The sequence below is a fragment of the Myiozetetes cayanensis genome, unplaced genomic scaffold (genome assembly GCF_022539395.1).
Source record: "Myiozetetes cayanensis isolate MyiCay16 unplaced genomic scaffold, myiCay2020 scf2-11, whole genome shotgun sequence".
Classification (NCBI taxonomy): domain Eukaryota; kingdom Metazoa; phylum Chordata; class Aves; order Passeriformes; family Tyrannidae; genus Myiozetetes; species Myiozetetes cayanensis.
This window is the reverse complement of record NW_026087411.1, coordinates 75,927,740-75,943,140: the sequence shown is the minus strand read 5'-3', so window position 1 is coordinate 75,943,140 and position 15,401 is coordinate 75,927,740. Positions and strand designations below refer to the sequence as shown.

General features: G+C 35.2%; 1 pseudogene; it reads left to right on the top strand.

Annotated features, from left to right (window-relative positions):
* Positions 1 to 11,874, top strand: part of LOC126640147 (BTB/POZ domain-containing protein 6-like) — a 131,900-nt pseudogene extending 120,026 nt beyond the window's left edge.
* Positions 11,875 to 15,401: the final 3,527 nt, after the last annotated feature.

Here is a 15,401-nt window from a genome sequence, read left to right as displayed (position 1 = left end):
CCAAATTCTCATCTGTTATGAGGTGCAAGTCACACTGTATATGTAGCATATCATCATTGAAAATAAGATTCTATTTTAGAAATCAGTCCAACAACTATACCTTTCAAGGCCAGGAAAATCTAATTCTGCTTGATTTGATTTTCAATTCAAATGGTTAGCTGCTTTTGAAACTAAACCATAGCCAACCCAAAATTATCAAAGTAGTGATGAGAGTGCAGTGATTAGTTCCCAATCCAGAAGACAGAAACCATAATGGTCTACATTAGGAAAAAAAAAAGTATTTCTCTAAGCTTCATTCAAACAACTTGCAGTCACTCACAACCACAAATACAACAACAGTTATGGCTTGGTTCTGAACAGAGCACATTAACAGGGTATTGTGGTAAATGTATAATAATCTTTCATTAAATGACAATAAGCACAATTTAATGTAAAAATCATATTCAAGGGAGACATTAGTGTGTTAGTAATTACTTTTTCTTCACAATGAGCATTTTATGTCACTTAATATGATGGACAATCAATATGGGTCATACAGAAAAATACAAAAATATGTTCTGAGTGCCTATTTAAAAGTGAGTAGAAGGTTTATGCTTGATAAAATGAAGTCTACTGTTTGTTAAAGCACTGAGAACCAACATGCCTTTTTTTCCTCATTCAACAAAATATCTGATAAGCCCACATTTCCAAATTCAAACTTAACTTTCCTTCACATAAAATTTACATACTATTTAATTAAACATATTTGAGCCTGCTAATAATTTTTATACACTGGTTGACACAATAAAAAATTCATAAGGACTTGCTTTTACTTTTATGCTTAGATACTCAATTTCTGGACCTCCACATCAAGAAAAACATTGAGGTGCTGGAGCGTGCCCAGAGAAGGGCAACGAAACTGCTGAAGGGTCTGGAGAGTAAGTCATACGAGGAGTGGGTGAGGGAGCCTGGACAAGAGGAGGCTCAGAGGGGACCTCATCACTCTCTACAACTACCTGAGAGGAGGTTGTAGCAAGGTGTGGGTTGGTCTTTCTCCCAGGTAGCTATCAACAGAAAAAGAACAAATGGCCTCAGGCTGTGCCAGGGGAGGTTCAGGATGGGCATCAGGAAGAATTTCTTCATTGGAAGGGTTGTTAAGCATTGGAGTGGGCTGCCCAGGGAAGTGGCAGTCACCACCCCTGGAAATGTTCAAGAAATAACTGGACGTGGCAATTAGTGCTATGGTTTAGTTGACATGATGGTGTTTAGTCAAAGGTTGGACTCTGATGATCCCAAAAGTCTACTCCAATCTTAATGAGTCTATGATTTTATACATGTAGATCTTAGATTTAGAAAGTGAGGAAAACAACATACTTTACACTCTCTCCATTACTGAAAATTTATGGGGTTTTTTTCTAATTCTGTTATGAAGGACAATCCTGTATGTATAACCTTTACTTTGGTAGTATTTTCATAGAAACAGAATAATTGCAATGGACATCTGGAGACTGCCTAGTCCAACTGCCCTGCTCAAAGCTGGATCAGCTAGAAGAGGTTGCCTGGGGCTCTCTGTCCAGTTGGGTTTTAACTGATGAAGACTCCACAGCCTCCTTGGGAAACCTTTTCCCATGTTCAACACCCTCACAGTAAAAAAACAAAAGAAAAAGGGTTCATACTCAGACAGAGCTTCTTGTGCTTCAATTTGTGCCCTTTACATATTGTTTTAGTCTCTAATTGAGTAGACAACACTGGTAAGAATCTATTAGTGAGAATAACAAGTAAGAATTTTCTCAGTGGGAACAAGGCGATGCAAAGTACATTTCTTTGACAGAATTAGAATGACAAAGATAACCTTTATAGGCAGTGAGAATAAAACAATACTGATAGATGGAACTAGCCCAAGAACACATTTGAGCTTAACTAGTCTGCTCCACAGTCTATAAAATAGGTTGTCCTTTGTCAAGTCCTTGTAAGGTCACAGTTGCAGCCTTGTCTCTAATTCTAGGCATCATACTTCTAGAAAGAGCCTATCAGTTAAAACAAAGCATGAGGAAAAAAAGAACAATGAGAGGTCTATTGGCAAGCCCTCTCAGGACAGCTGAATGGTCTCGGTTACTTAGCCTGAGGTACAGAAGACTACAGGCAAAAGAGGCAACTACAAGATGATATTCATGATATAAACAATGCATAGATACATATTGCTTCCCTAAGGAGATTTGTTCTTCATGCCTGTGGCAGGCAGAACTAGGGATAATACTTTTGCATTCAACGAGGAAGATTCAGACTAGATACTGGAAAAAAATGTGTCTTTTGCAAAGGTACTGGTGCACTGAATTAGATTGCTCTGAAAAGCATCAATCTCCAAAACTGTAAACACATGGAAATATATATTAGAAATGACATAAATATGGATTCCTGTTGATCACAGTCTAAATGACCTCTCAAAATCCATGTAGTCTTATAAGCCCTTCTTTAATTAGAATTAAATAAACATGCACTTATTAATAATACACGTATTTAAATAAAGCTAATCTCTACTGATTTAAAAATAAATCAAGAAACATCAGCTTACCTCTTGACAAAAACAAAATTAAACACTGTTTAACCAGAGGAAGGACTAAAATTAATATGCATTCTTGAGAGTAAAAATCAAAACTGGACAAAATTCTAGAATTATAAACTATGTGATGTTTTTCTTAAGAACTAAAGTAGAATGAAATTACTCCCTGAGGAACAGAATAATAACTGGAGTCAGTTTTTTGTTGCAGAATTAAAGCAACACTCTTGTGTTGCTGATGCTGACCCAGTATTTTAGGCTTCCTTAATCTATTTTTTCCTAGATCTATGATTTATGACATTTGAGGACTGACCTTTAAATTTCCACCCTAACAAGCAGGTTTATTTTCACTCCTTGGTAATAAAAAATAAAGGCCTCCAGGCCAGTATGTATTAACTTCTTTAGGCATACCACACTGTCTCACATATAATCTCCTAGAATTTGTTACAAGCAACACTATTTGAGGTCTAACTAGTTTCTAGTCTTTTATAACAAATCTAATTTATACAATCTAATGTACCTTATTTTGCTACTTAACAGTTATTTCTAAAGGCAGCTGAAAACTACCCTGCTGAATCAAACTGGCTTCTGAAATGCAATGCAGCAAAGAAAAACATAGATTTTTTTTTCCAACATGACTAAGAAATAAATAGGTCTATTAATCTTAGCCTGTCAAACACCACACATATCAGCTGTCTTTCTACTAAAAAACTATAAATGTCAAAATTTCTGTAATTATCTCTTAAAAAATATGACATTGAAGTTGATGAAAGTTGTTATTTAGATGAATTTTTTATAGAGGCCAGACTTCAAGATAGATATTATATACATTGACTATGGGATATGGTGGCTTGAAATCCATGTGGCTGTAGATACATATACTTATACCACATAGTTATACCAGAAGAAAAGATGATTATTTTCTCTTTAGAAACCAAACTGTGTTAATGTAACATCAGCATTTAAAGGCAGTTGTTTGATTAGATGCATTTCTCTGAATTACTCTAAAAGTCTATATTGTTCTATGTCAGTTATTGAGGCAGAGGCACATCTGAGAGAAATCTCAGTTTACTCATTGTGTTACTCCCAAATCTTCACTTCTTAAAGAGGAAAGAAGGTGGGCCACTGAGGTATAGTTCAAAGCAATGGACAATGTAAAGTCATACGGAGACATAAAGTCTCCAAGAGCATCATAGCATTTAGGGGGAACTTGCTTGCCATTATGATGATTCATAGCACTTAAAAATGCAGATTCACTCAGAGTAGCAAAAAGAAAGACATCATTTCAGCTAGCAGACGCATCAGACTTCCATTATGTCAATAAAATGCAAAAAGGACCCTGAAACCCCTACAGTCACTGAGTTATATGATTTTACAGTCAGTGGCCTACTTGCCCTTCTTTAGCAACACTGATGAGTAGGTGGCCAGTGGGCAATGAAGAACTGACAGTGATGAGAGGACCCCTCATTTCTCCCTATGTATTCCTACATTATAAGGAGGTTCAATTACACTTCTAAGTCTAGACTCATCACTTCAGTCCAGAAAAAGCAAAAGCTGCATCACTGGCTAGGTTCACAGTAAATTTGACTGACAGTTACTTGCAGTAAGTTACCCTTACTATATCAACTTCCTTTCTGAAATTTATCCATGCTATTTAAAAAAAAAAATGTTAAATTCACTGAGGTATATTAAATAAAATGTGTATGAGTGCTAGTATTACAGTTAATAAGCCAATACCACTTGACACAACTGTTCAAATGCTTGAAATTTTAACAATGGATATTCCTAATATAGTTTAAAACAGATAAAACCCACACTTTTCATTAGTTTCATAAAGGGCTAAAGCATTTTGGTGAAGTGGAAGAAAAATTATAGTAGGAAAAAACAAACCAAAGAAACAAGCAATAATTTTCCCAAGGTGCTGATTTACCTATAGAACCTTGTGCAAACAGCAACAATTTGAACAGGCATTCACCATTCCAGTCTCAATATAGCAGTGAATTTTTAGAAAACTCATTAAGTGAGGTTATGAAATCCATCAGAAGATGAATGTGCACATACCCTCATGCATTTAATGTGCTAGATTAAGACAATTTGCAAGAATGTGTGCTGAAAAATGAGTTAGCATTCTTTCTAATTGAATCAATGGGTTATGGAAATGAAGGAAAAGATAACCAGCACTTTCCACTACATTTGACCAAAGAAGAACTGCAGTAGGATTAAGTATTTCTAGCTATTTAGGTCTGTAAAACTCTGAATACCAGAACTAGATAACTTAGACTGCTAAACATGTGTATCCTAGACGTGACAGTGACATCAAAACACTGATCCAAAGGAAATGCCAAGATAAAATGACTTTACTTTCTGACAAACATGTAATACACGTTTATTCCAGCAGGACGTTTGAAAAAGTAGTTGTTAGTCTCATCATTCAAAAAGTGTTGAAAAGTTCTAAGTTACTTCAAGAAACTATTAGAGTTTAAGGGAAAAGTAGAGGTTCATCCAATGACTAATTAAAATGACAGAGGCATTCATCTGACTCATTGGTTAGTCACAGTACCATAAGCAGTAAAAATAGTGTCTCATCAGTCTTTTAAACATTTATTCCTTATTTTACTTGAAATTGATACTTAATCACTTTTCTAGTGTACAGAAGGTACTTATTACACAGGGAAAACTCAAAGAATAGAAAGTTTATAAAATCTCTGTCAATCTCTTCTACATATTAGGAATGATTCATTATAACGGGCCATGAGCAGCAGGGTGACTCTGAATGGAAACCTGTAATTAACTTTGTTTCACATTTTATTGATAGTATTAGCTGTTTTCTGCGATCTGATCATGCATCTTGAGCAATGTGCAAACCTATGGATCATACTGTGCTTAGATACCCTGGAACTGGGGGATATGTCCAAAATTAAATAGATCACATGGAAAATGTAGCACATCCCTTGTGATCTGTATACACATTTAAATTCTCCCTTTTCTAATGCCTGTTTGTTGTTGTTTCTGTCTCAAAGCACACTTTACATTTAATTTGAAACATGGAAGTCAAAGTTCTTTTTTATTGTCTTGAGCCAATATTTACTTATATCAGTCATGGGCATGCTGAGATAGAATAAGAAAAAAGCATGTTTTCACTTAAAACCAAAAACATTGTACTTTGAAATGTTATAGATCTTATCCTTCAAAGCAAATTTAGAGACAATTTGCAGTTATAAACTTGAGGAGAGATGAATGGGTGTGAATGAGCCTTCCATTACCCTGGAAGCAAGTCACCCACAAACTGGGAAAAATATGATTTTTTTTTTTTTTTAATATGGGTAATTTGGCAAAGCTAAAGACAAATTTACAAAATCCTAAAAGACCCTGGATTATTATAAACAGATGGTGTGAAAGGCATTTGAAATCCCTCCTGTAAGCTGTGTTCTACTTCATATAAACAATATCAGCAGAAGCTTACAAACTAGGATCTTCTTCCAAAATGTTTTGATCCTAGTCTTCACATCTGGTATCTGATCCTATAGTATACTCCTATGATACATCCACTTCATGTTTCTAAACTTCAGTAGCTTCCTTAACTATAAAGCCTCAGTTAGAGAAGATCACTGTAGTGTGATGAATGAAGCAAATGTTATTGGGAAAAAAACCAAACCAACCCACAGTATAGTTGCATAACTAAGGACTGCATTAGAGACATGAGAGAAAGAAATTAAAAATGCAGAACCACAAATATTTCTGAATTTTGTAACTATTATAGAGGGTGATGAGGTCTCCCCTGAAGAGAAGGCTCAGGGGAGACCTCATCACTCTCTACAACCACCTGAAAGGAGGTTGGAGCCAGGTGGGGGTCGGTCTCTTCTCCCAAGCAACTATCAGTAAGACAAGAGGGTATGGTCTTAACTTTGCCAGGGAAGGTTTAGGTTAGATATTACGAAGAAGATCTTTACAGAGAGGGTAATCAGGCATTGGAATGGGCTGCCCAGAGAGGTAGTGGATTCACCGTCCCTGGACGTTTTTAAGATGAGACTGGATGTGGCACTTAGTGCCATGGTCTAGTAACTGTAGCGGTAGTGGATCAAGGGTTGGACTTAATGATCTCAGAGGTCCTTTTCCAACCCGGCTGATTCTATGATTCTATTGAGTGGTCAGTTTGGCAGACTTAAAGCTATTCCTTTAAAACTCTTTTCAGGTATGTGTATTTATTCAAATTCAGACTTGGCTAATGGTGGGAGAAGAGGAAGCAAACTGACAGTGTCACAGACAAATTTAAAACTGGCTATATGGAAGATCCTCTTAATTAAAACCAAATCTGGAAAATAAGTGATGGATAATAGTGATGGAAGCAGAAGCCTTCTGTCAGAAACACACTGACAAACCTGAAATATGTGTGAACTGAACCACAATTCTGGCAGCCACAGGCAGTCACAAAAGTGTGAGTTATGTTTTAAAAACTCATAGAGCTGTTTAACAATCATGAAGTTTATGGAAGATTTTACATGTTTTCCCATTGTCTTTCAGTTCTTTAGTTTTAATAGCACATTTAATTTACATTTCCAAGAATTCTTCTGGCAATATGAGAGGCAGATTCTTGATTGACAGACAACCTCTTGATTCTGTGAGTTAAGGGTTTGTGACAATGTGCTGAAAAATACAAGCATTGAAATGAAATCCCAAGATGGAAAGCACTGTTGCAGTATTATACTGTTTCAAAATAATTTTTCTTATTTAGTGCAATCGTTAGGGAATTTTTGCTCTACTCTTTCAAATAAACAGTTCCCTAATTTGACAATCTAGGCTGTTTACAGTGACTTTTAATAGCTGTCTATCAATAGCTCGTCTTTTCAAGCAATTTAAAAGTCACACAGGCATATATGTCATTCAACTTGCATTATGATCATCTACTGTGAGTTATAAAGCATTGAAAATTTCCTATGAGACAAAACACCTAACACAGCGAAGGCCTAATCTAGTTTGAATAAATTACCAACTTCATGTTATGAGTCATTAAGTCATAGTAAGAGTTAATAATGGCCTGGAGGAGTAAGCCCAGGTTTGCAAACCAGGAAAATCTGAACCCAAAAATTCTACCTGTATCATAACTTTGACCCATATCTTTAAAATTACTTTAAAAAAACTCCAATCCACCAAAAAAAAACAAATCAAACCAACAAACAAAAAACGAAAACAGAAACAAACAAAAAACCCCTTAGTATATACATATTTTTATAAATGATAATGAGTAAGCACCTTCCTCACATGAGCAATGCTAAACCAGATGCTAGCATGTAGCTATCTCTCATCATCTTAAGCAGACATTATTCGAAAACCCCTGTAGATATTTGACATAAAGATGACAAAATAGGACTTATTCCTGTAAGTTTCTATTCTTGGTATCCTTCTCACATTAAGGAAAAATGCTGATTTTTCAGCCAAATATCAGGAGAACAGAGATGTGGATCACTTGGGTCTGTACATGGAACTCAGAATAATGATAGTAGGTTACTTTTCACTAAAAATTTTGAAAGATGCCTTTATACAGTTTTCTTAGTTGCAAACAAGAACAGCAACAAAAGAAAAAGGGTTATCCAAATTGGTTTCCATGAATAAAAAACATAGAACAAAATGAGGTTTTGGCCAATGAGGTTTTTTTAGGTAAACAAATTATTCAAATTATTATAGTCCAGCTTCTGAAATGTTCAAGAAAAGCTCTTATTTCATATATATATCTATACATGTACATACACACACAGATCTTTTGAGTTGTGTTTCATTGTAAAAACTGAGTGAATAGTGGAAAACAATTACTTGTATTGATCTCTCATGTGCATCCATTAAAATGCAAATAACTTTTCAAAATATGCTTCTTTACATAACTTTTTTCAAATTTCTGATAACCTTTCAGGAATGTTTTGAAAGCAGTCAGTGTTGCAGCTTCTTTTTTCCCTTTTCCAAATCACAGTCTTTTCTATATAGAAGAAATGAGGGAGATGCTATAATCCATTCCAGTGATACTCAGTTGATGCATTTGCCAATTAGTGTACAAACCATCCTCTGAAAGCAATATTTAATTACCGCAGATATATAGATGATATCATGATATCTCAGCCAAGCCTCAAACAGTTTTAAAATTACCTAAGTGAAATTTTATTTTTCTTAATTATTAGTCCACTCTCTCTAAAAACCAAGGTCTCTAAATTAAAGAAATGTGGTAGATTAAATGGGGGTTTTTTTGCTATCATCAGCAAAAAGATTTTCCTCTATGAGGTTCTGTCAAATAAAAAATCTTAGTGGGCCACTAATGGCCATGACCTATGGTGGGCTTGTTGTACTGAGTAACTGAATTATTTCCTTTTCTAAATCTCTAAGCATGCCACTAAGAATGCTAGGTCAGCATATACAGTAAACAAATCACCAATCACCCAACAAGTGCTGCACCATCTGCCTCCAGAATGAAAGATCTCTTCCCTAGCTTGAACTTGTGGACCTTGAATTTGACCCTGTCTGAACTTTTGTTATGTGAACAAATGATTTGGATGGTAAAACTGTGAATCTACATACAAGCCTGGTGAGGCAAACACATTAATAAGTAATTACTTACTAAGTCAGTTTGCTTGACCCAAGCATGCAAGCTCTCTAAATTTATTTCCTTCTCACTCTTCCATATTGTCACTGCAGCTTTAATTTCTCCCTTCTCCCCCATGAATCCATTTATACTGATGGCATCACTGCTTTTGGCAATTTATTCAATATTTCTAGTATTCTTTGCATGAAATAGCTCTGCTGGAATTCCTGTTTATTTCTAATTTCATTTTGTTTCCACTGTTTTTTCAAACAGCAGGTTACAGTTAATTAAACATAGATGCATTTAGTATAGGAAATGTTTGCAAATTGATACTTTTTTTCTTTAGCAATGTTTTGAAACTGTATGTTATTAATGAAGTTACACAAATAATTACCCTAAATCTCATATTCAGGTAATTACAAAAATAAAATGAACATCTGTTATTACAAATGCATAATGCCAAGTCATAATGTGCAGGTTAGGGGTTAACACAAGTAAATTGGACATGGTCCATAAACACAAGATAAATTATTGTAGGGTAGTGTAATTATATTCTAAGCATTATGTTAATTATAATTTATATCAATTCAATAATTAGAGAAAACAAGCTCTTCCCTTGGTTTTCTATTCAGATTCTTCTGTGCACTAAATTATTCTGTGTCAGCTAGGTTTGCACTGGACTATAAATCTGACAGCAATGCACAGTGATAATATTTTTAATATCTGAGAGAAAGTTTAGTCTAAATGTTAGATTTGAAACAAATGTTTTGCTAATTAAATGGGGTCAAAAGTAAACAAGATAGAGTTAAACAGGGCATATAAAATCCACTTTTTGGCTGTCCACAGAATTAAATGACATATTTATTCCTTTGCAGATACTGACCCAAAGTCTTTGCAAAACTAAATTAGAATGGGATAGATTCTCTAAGGACAATTCTAGAAAAAACATAAAATCCCATCATATAAATACGTGGCTGAAAATAACTTTCAGAAATATATTATACATTTCCTTTTATAAAAATACATTATTTTCTATATCCCCTTTATACAAACAAAGATATTTTTAAAAACAGTTTAGATTCTGACATATCTACAGACATACACTGAACGTGCTGATAGTGAGTATGAAGAAGTTTTACCAGGACATCACCGGAGTAATCTTCTCTACCCTCACAGTTAGAAGATTAATCCTAATATGTAACCTATCTCCATTCTGCAGATTAAGTCAATTACCCTTTGTTCTATAAAAATAATGGAACCACTGTCAATGTCCTACTCATAATCCTCTTTTCGCTAGGATGGTAAAGAGATAAGTGAGGCAAAATTCTATGGAGAGGTAATCTCTTTTAAATGGATATAGTGGTAAACAGCTAAACTTGGGGACACTCTGCTTCTTTATCAGATCTGAGGAAAAGCAGACCGAACTCAATCGAATGGAGAATGGACAAGTGTTTTGCTGTTGCTTCCTTTAAATGTGGTAGGAAAACTTTATTGAATGATTTGATCCAGTCACAATGATACTGAGCTGAATAAACAGGAATTACCTTTCATAACTTTGTATTTTTCTCCATTTTTAGCATGTTCTTACTCACCTTTTGCCACTTTTAGGTTCCCTCAGGTTCCTAACATCACAGATTTGGTAAGTGAATAGAAATGCAACCTATAGCTACAATCAAAAATGTTGACCAGAAAGAAAATAATAACACGGGCCTAACTGATATATCTTGTCCAGTCAATTACAATATATAGAGCAGTTGCTTGCAATCATATATTTTATGGTGATTTTACCTTTATCTGCAATTCCTAACAAAAAGATCTTGTCCATTCAACTTCCAGAGTGTTTCCTTTGCTTCCCCACTGTTTTCAATTAAATCATGAGAATGGTGTTTAGTAATCTATGACAAGTTTTCTTAGTTGTTAAAGGTCCACAGAGCAAAAGATTTGTCCATCACTGATCTAAGACACCAGTGTCCAAAGGTGGATTCCTTTGCAAGATACATTCTGATATAGCTCTTTTCAGAGTCCTTTCCCACAAATCCCTGCATTAAAGGACACAGAAAAATGGCCCTAGTCTGAGATTAAGCTAAGTGAAGAGATCAGGAGAAACCACTGGACAAGACATAAGTAATTGCTGAATGTAAAAAACAACAAAGTGAGAAGTTGGTAACATTTGCTGATGGAGCCATGAGGAATCTAACAGATGATTAAGGGGGTTGGTGGATGGAATTTGACAGGTAACTGAGGATGCTTCAGGATGTGGAGTCTTGCAAGGCCAAAATTACTTAGGTAACCTTCCCATGTACACGTCTGCAAATATACTTAAACTGGAGTTTCTACTGACAAAAAGAAAAGGACTCAGCAATATCATCAATTTCAGTCTTCTGCATATCACAGTAATCAGCGAAGGTGCAGCGGGATGAATGACAGTACACTTCTTGCTGTAGACAAATGGCCATTTAAAAGTAACTCTGGTGTTGTATGGGTCAGGCTGTAATAAAGCAGAATATAGCATCAAAATTGAACTACTTAAGGGTTATTCTTGCTCCAAATCTCATAATGTTTACTTCCAATGGCTCTCATTACTTTCTCTGTGTGGTCTGAACACCCTGTGAAGATTAAGCAAGACACATTCTACCTTGGAAGTTCTAGCTTGATGGTAATGGCTGAAGACCAGTGTAGGAAAGTGGCATTTTGGTTCCAGTGCTCCTCAGACTGGGCTAATGAAACTGGAGTACACAGACGAAAAACACCTGAGCTCATTTCCTATGCATGATGTTCACCTTGAATGCATTCCAGTGTTGCACATTAAGGGTTTTTTCAATTTTACAGCAAAACTCTACAGCAGTATGGAATGTTATGCTACTTACCTGTCTGCTACAGCGGGCTATACAAATGAGCAAAGGAATTTTCTTGAATTCAGTCTTATTTTAATTATTCATAAGTTCTTTTACTTAATTATTAGGACTGTAACAAGCATAAAAATGTTACATTCACAAGTAATCAACTTTTTATATATATAGATAACTGACTTATAGACTGCAGTTATTTTGGAGATTTTTGTTTGTATTTTGGTTTGCTTTGGTTTTTCTACCATGGAAAAATGAGAAGTAAGGGAGACATACCCTTGATGGAAAAGGATCTACTCAGGGAATATTTAATGCAAACTGGATAAATCCATGGCCTGTGATGGGATGCGCACATCAGCACTGAGGCATCTGGCAGATATCATTGCAAGGCCACTCTTGATAATCTTGGAACAATCATGGTGACTGGGAGAAGTGCCTGAACACTGGAGGAAAGCAAATTCTACTCCTATCCTCAAGAAGGAGGACATAGGGAATTACATGCCAGCCAGGCTCATCTTGATCCCTGAAAAGGTAATTGAGCAGCTAAACTTGGAAAGAATTTTCAGGCGCATGAAAGACGAGTCATCAGGAATAGTTAACAGAACCTCATCAAGGGGAAGTCACGCTTGATCAGCATGATAAAACCTCTATGATAAAATGACTTGCATGGTAGATGAAGGGAGACCAGTGGATGTTGTCTACCTGGACTTCAGTAAAACCTGGCCTTTGACTCTTTCTCCAGTGAGATCCTCTCAGACAAACTGTTGATGTATATACTGGATGAGGAGACAGTGAGGTAGACTGAAAACTGGTTGAATGGCTGTGTCCAGGTGGTGGTGGTCAGTAAAACAAAGACTAATTTGGCCAGTAACTAGTCGTGTACCCAAGGGTCAGTGCTATGTCTGATCCTGTTTACAAATATTGATTACTAAAAAAAAAAAATCTAAATCATTCATTAGTAGCTCAGATCCATGCCCTGCAGCAATTACTACAATATTTTTCTTTTCTGAATTGACCATTCTGTACTTAGTTTCAACATTTTTATATATAGCCATTTATATTTTATATTATTTTTATCATCACTGCTTTCTTAAAAGAACAGGCATAGGATTAAAACAGTAATAAACCCCTAGATAAACACAGAAATCCAGGGTTAATCAGAGTGAAGTTTTTTCACAGTCTCTAGTGTTAGCAGCAATAAGGATCTAGTCTTATATTCTTTACCAGCATTTATATTTCAGAAGCCAGCTGAAAAATGTCTTCTTAAGTTGTCTTTGTTCCCTGTATAAGTACCTTTCACCCAGCTGGCCAAATGGCCTTTACTGGCCTTTGAAGTCTGAACTGGCTATGTAGGAAATTCAAGTACCTATTTTAGGGTCCCTCCCTTACTTAGACTTAGTCCTAGGCCAGTTTTTTCCTTAGAGTAACTCAAAATCTGAGAGGAAAATCTGCTCCTGACCTCTTGATTATACTGGAAAATAGGTGGTTTTTTTCAATATACTCAGGTAGCATTTCTGAGTTCTTTCCTACTGTAGAGTCTCTGACAGGAAAAGACCACAAATTAAACAGCAGATGTCCTCTGCCCTTTTCTGTCCATTTGTTCCATCATAATAGCATAGATGTGCCAATTACTGCTAAGTAGTCTAATAGTTACTAAGCACAGAAGATACCCAAGCAAATTCTTAGAAATTGTGCCGAGGTCTGGCTACTGAGATGGAACAGAAATAGAAATGGGACTCAGAAAGAAGATACCAAAACAATGTTAAATCCAGCTTGTCATCTCCACTGTTTTTTACAACTCACTTCAGCTATTTACTGGAATTTAGAATTCTTTCAAAAGGCAGTGGTATGTGAAAACATTGTCCAGCACATAAAGAAGATATTAATGAAGATGGCAATTGTTCCCATCTGATTTTCAAAGAACATTATACAGCTTCACAAGGAAAAATTATTATATGATAAAGTTGAAGTTAAAAAACAAATTTACTTTTTTTATTTTTAGACTTTTTTTTGTTTTTTACATGGATGGTGTCAGCATGGTCCCATAATGAGTTGTATTAGTGCCACTAAAGTGCTCAAAAAATGAACGGTCTAGCTTGGACAGGATTGTCCCAAGCCAGTGTCAGTGGTGTAACCCATGACTGACATAGTTATGGTGTGAACAAACAGATATTCTTGTATGAATACTTCCCATTGTTTATTAATACATCTGTGTAGCAAGAATACTCTATATACTCTGTTCTATTTTGGCACACAAATATAAATATCTTTCAATGTGTTTTTCCTTCAGAAATAGCTTTATAAATTGTGCATCTAATCTATCATATATTAAATGTATTACATGGATCCCGCATCGGCATGAGGATGTTATTTATTATTGGTATTCCTATTTCTTGTCCCAAAATGAATTTATTTGCCACTGAAATCCGTATTAGTCACTGTAGTTGCTAACACCAGTTTTTGGATTTAATAGTTGGTTAGCCATTGTTTGCTATTTAAAATGAATATGTGCAGTGCAAAACCAGTATGCAGCTGCCACAGCAAATATTGCTCCTTTACCATTCAGTCCACCATATCATTTAAATGTTTCATTAAAATACAGTCTTTTGAATTTATATTGACATAAGTTTTAAAAATTTTCATGAACATAATCTACAACAATGACTCTAAGTATAATAAAAAGTTTCAGAGAAAGCACATTCAATAATAATTGTACACTGTCTCAGGCAAAAAATTGCATCGTTTATACCACCATGAAGTTGTGTAAAGATAGAAAAAAGATCCAGATCTTCTTACCATCTTTGGGCCAACACATCTGTTGTAACATGAGGTACACTGACTATGTTGTTCTGCAACAATATACTTATAATTTAAGTACATGAAATCTCAGCATTTCAATGAATCCACTTTGGTCCCTAGCCAATACACTATGAGAAACACAAACCTTAGCGCTGAATGCCTGGGCAATTTTGTGTTTCATCAGCCAAATATTTTAGAACTGTGGGAATCAAGGCTTATAGGACTTGAAATTATTTTGATGAGACTTTATATTCTGTATTACTTATACAAGAAGACTGAAAAATAACATTTCTTAAAATGAAACAAACTTGTGAAGAAGAATGACAGTAGCATGCCTTAAAACTTACTATCCATGCATTTCCTTTGATTTGTGGACTGCAATATTAGGGTGACTCCTTTCATGTGTTACATCATCATTAAAAGCTCAATTAAAATTTACCTTATTAATTTTCTTCTTTTGAGAAACACAGTGAAGGTGAGTAACTTGGGATGCCTTTCACTACACTTATTGCTTGATGAAATAATATGTTTAGTCATCATAAGAAGTGGTTTGTATAATATATTAAGTCTGACAGGATTAACCAGTGAAGAATAGTTTCAGTAGTTACTTTGGTTTATTTGTAGACAAGTGCAGTAATTCCTTGCATAAGTATAT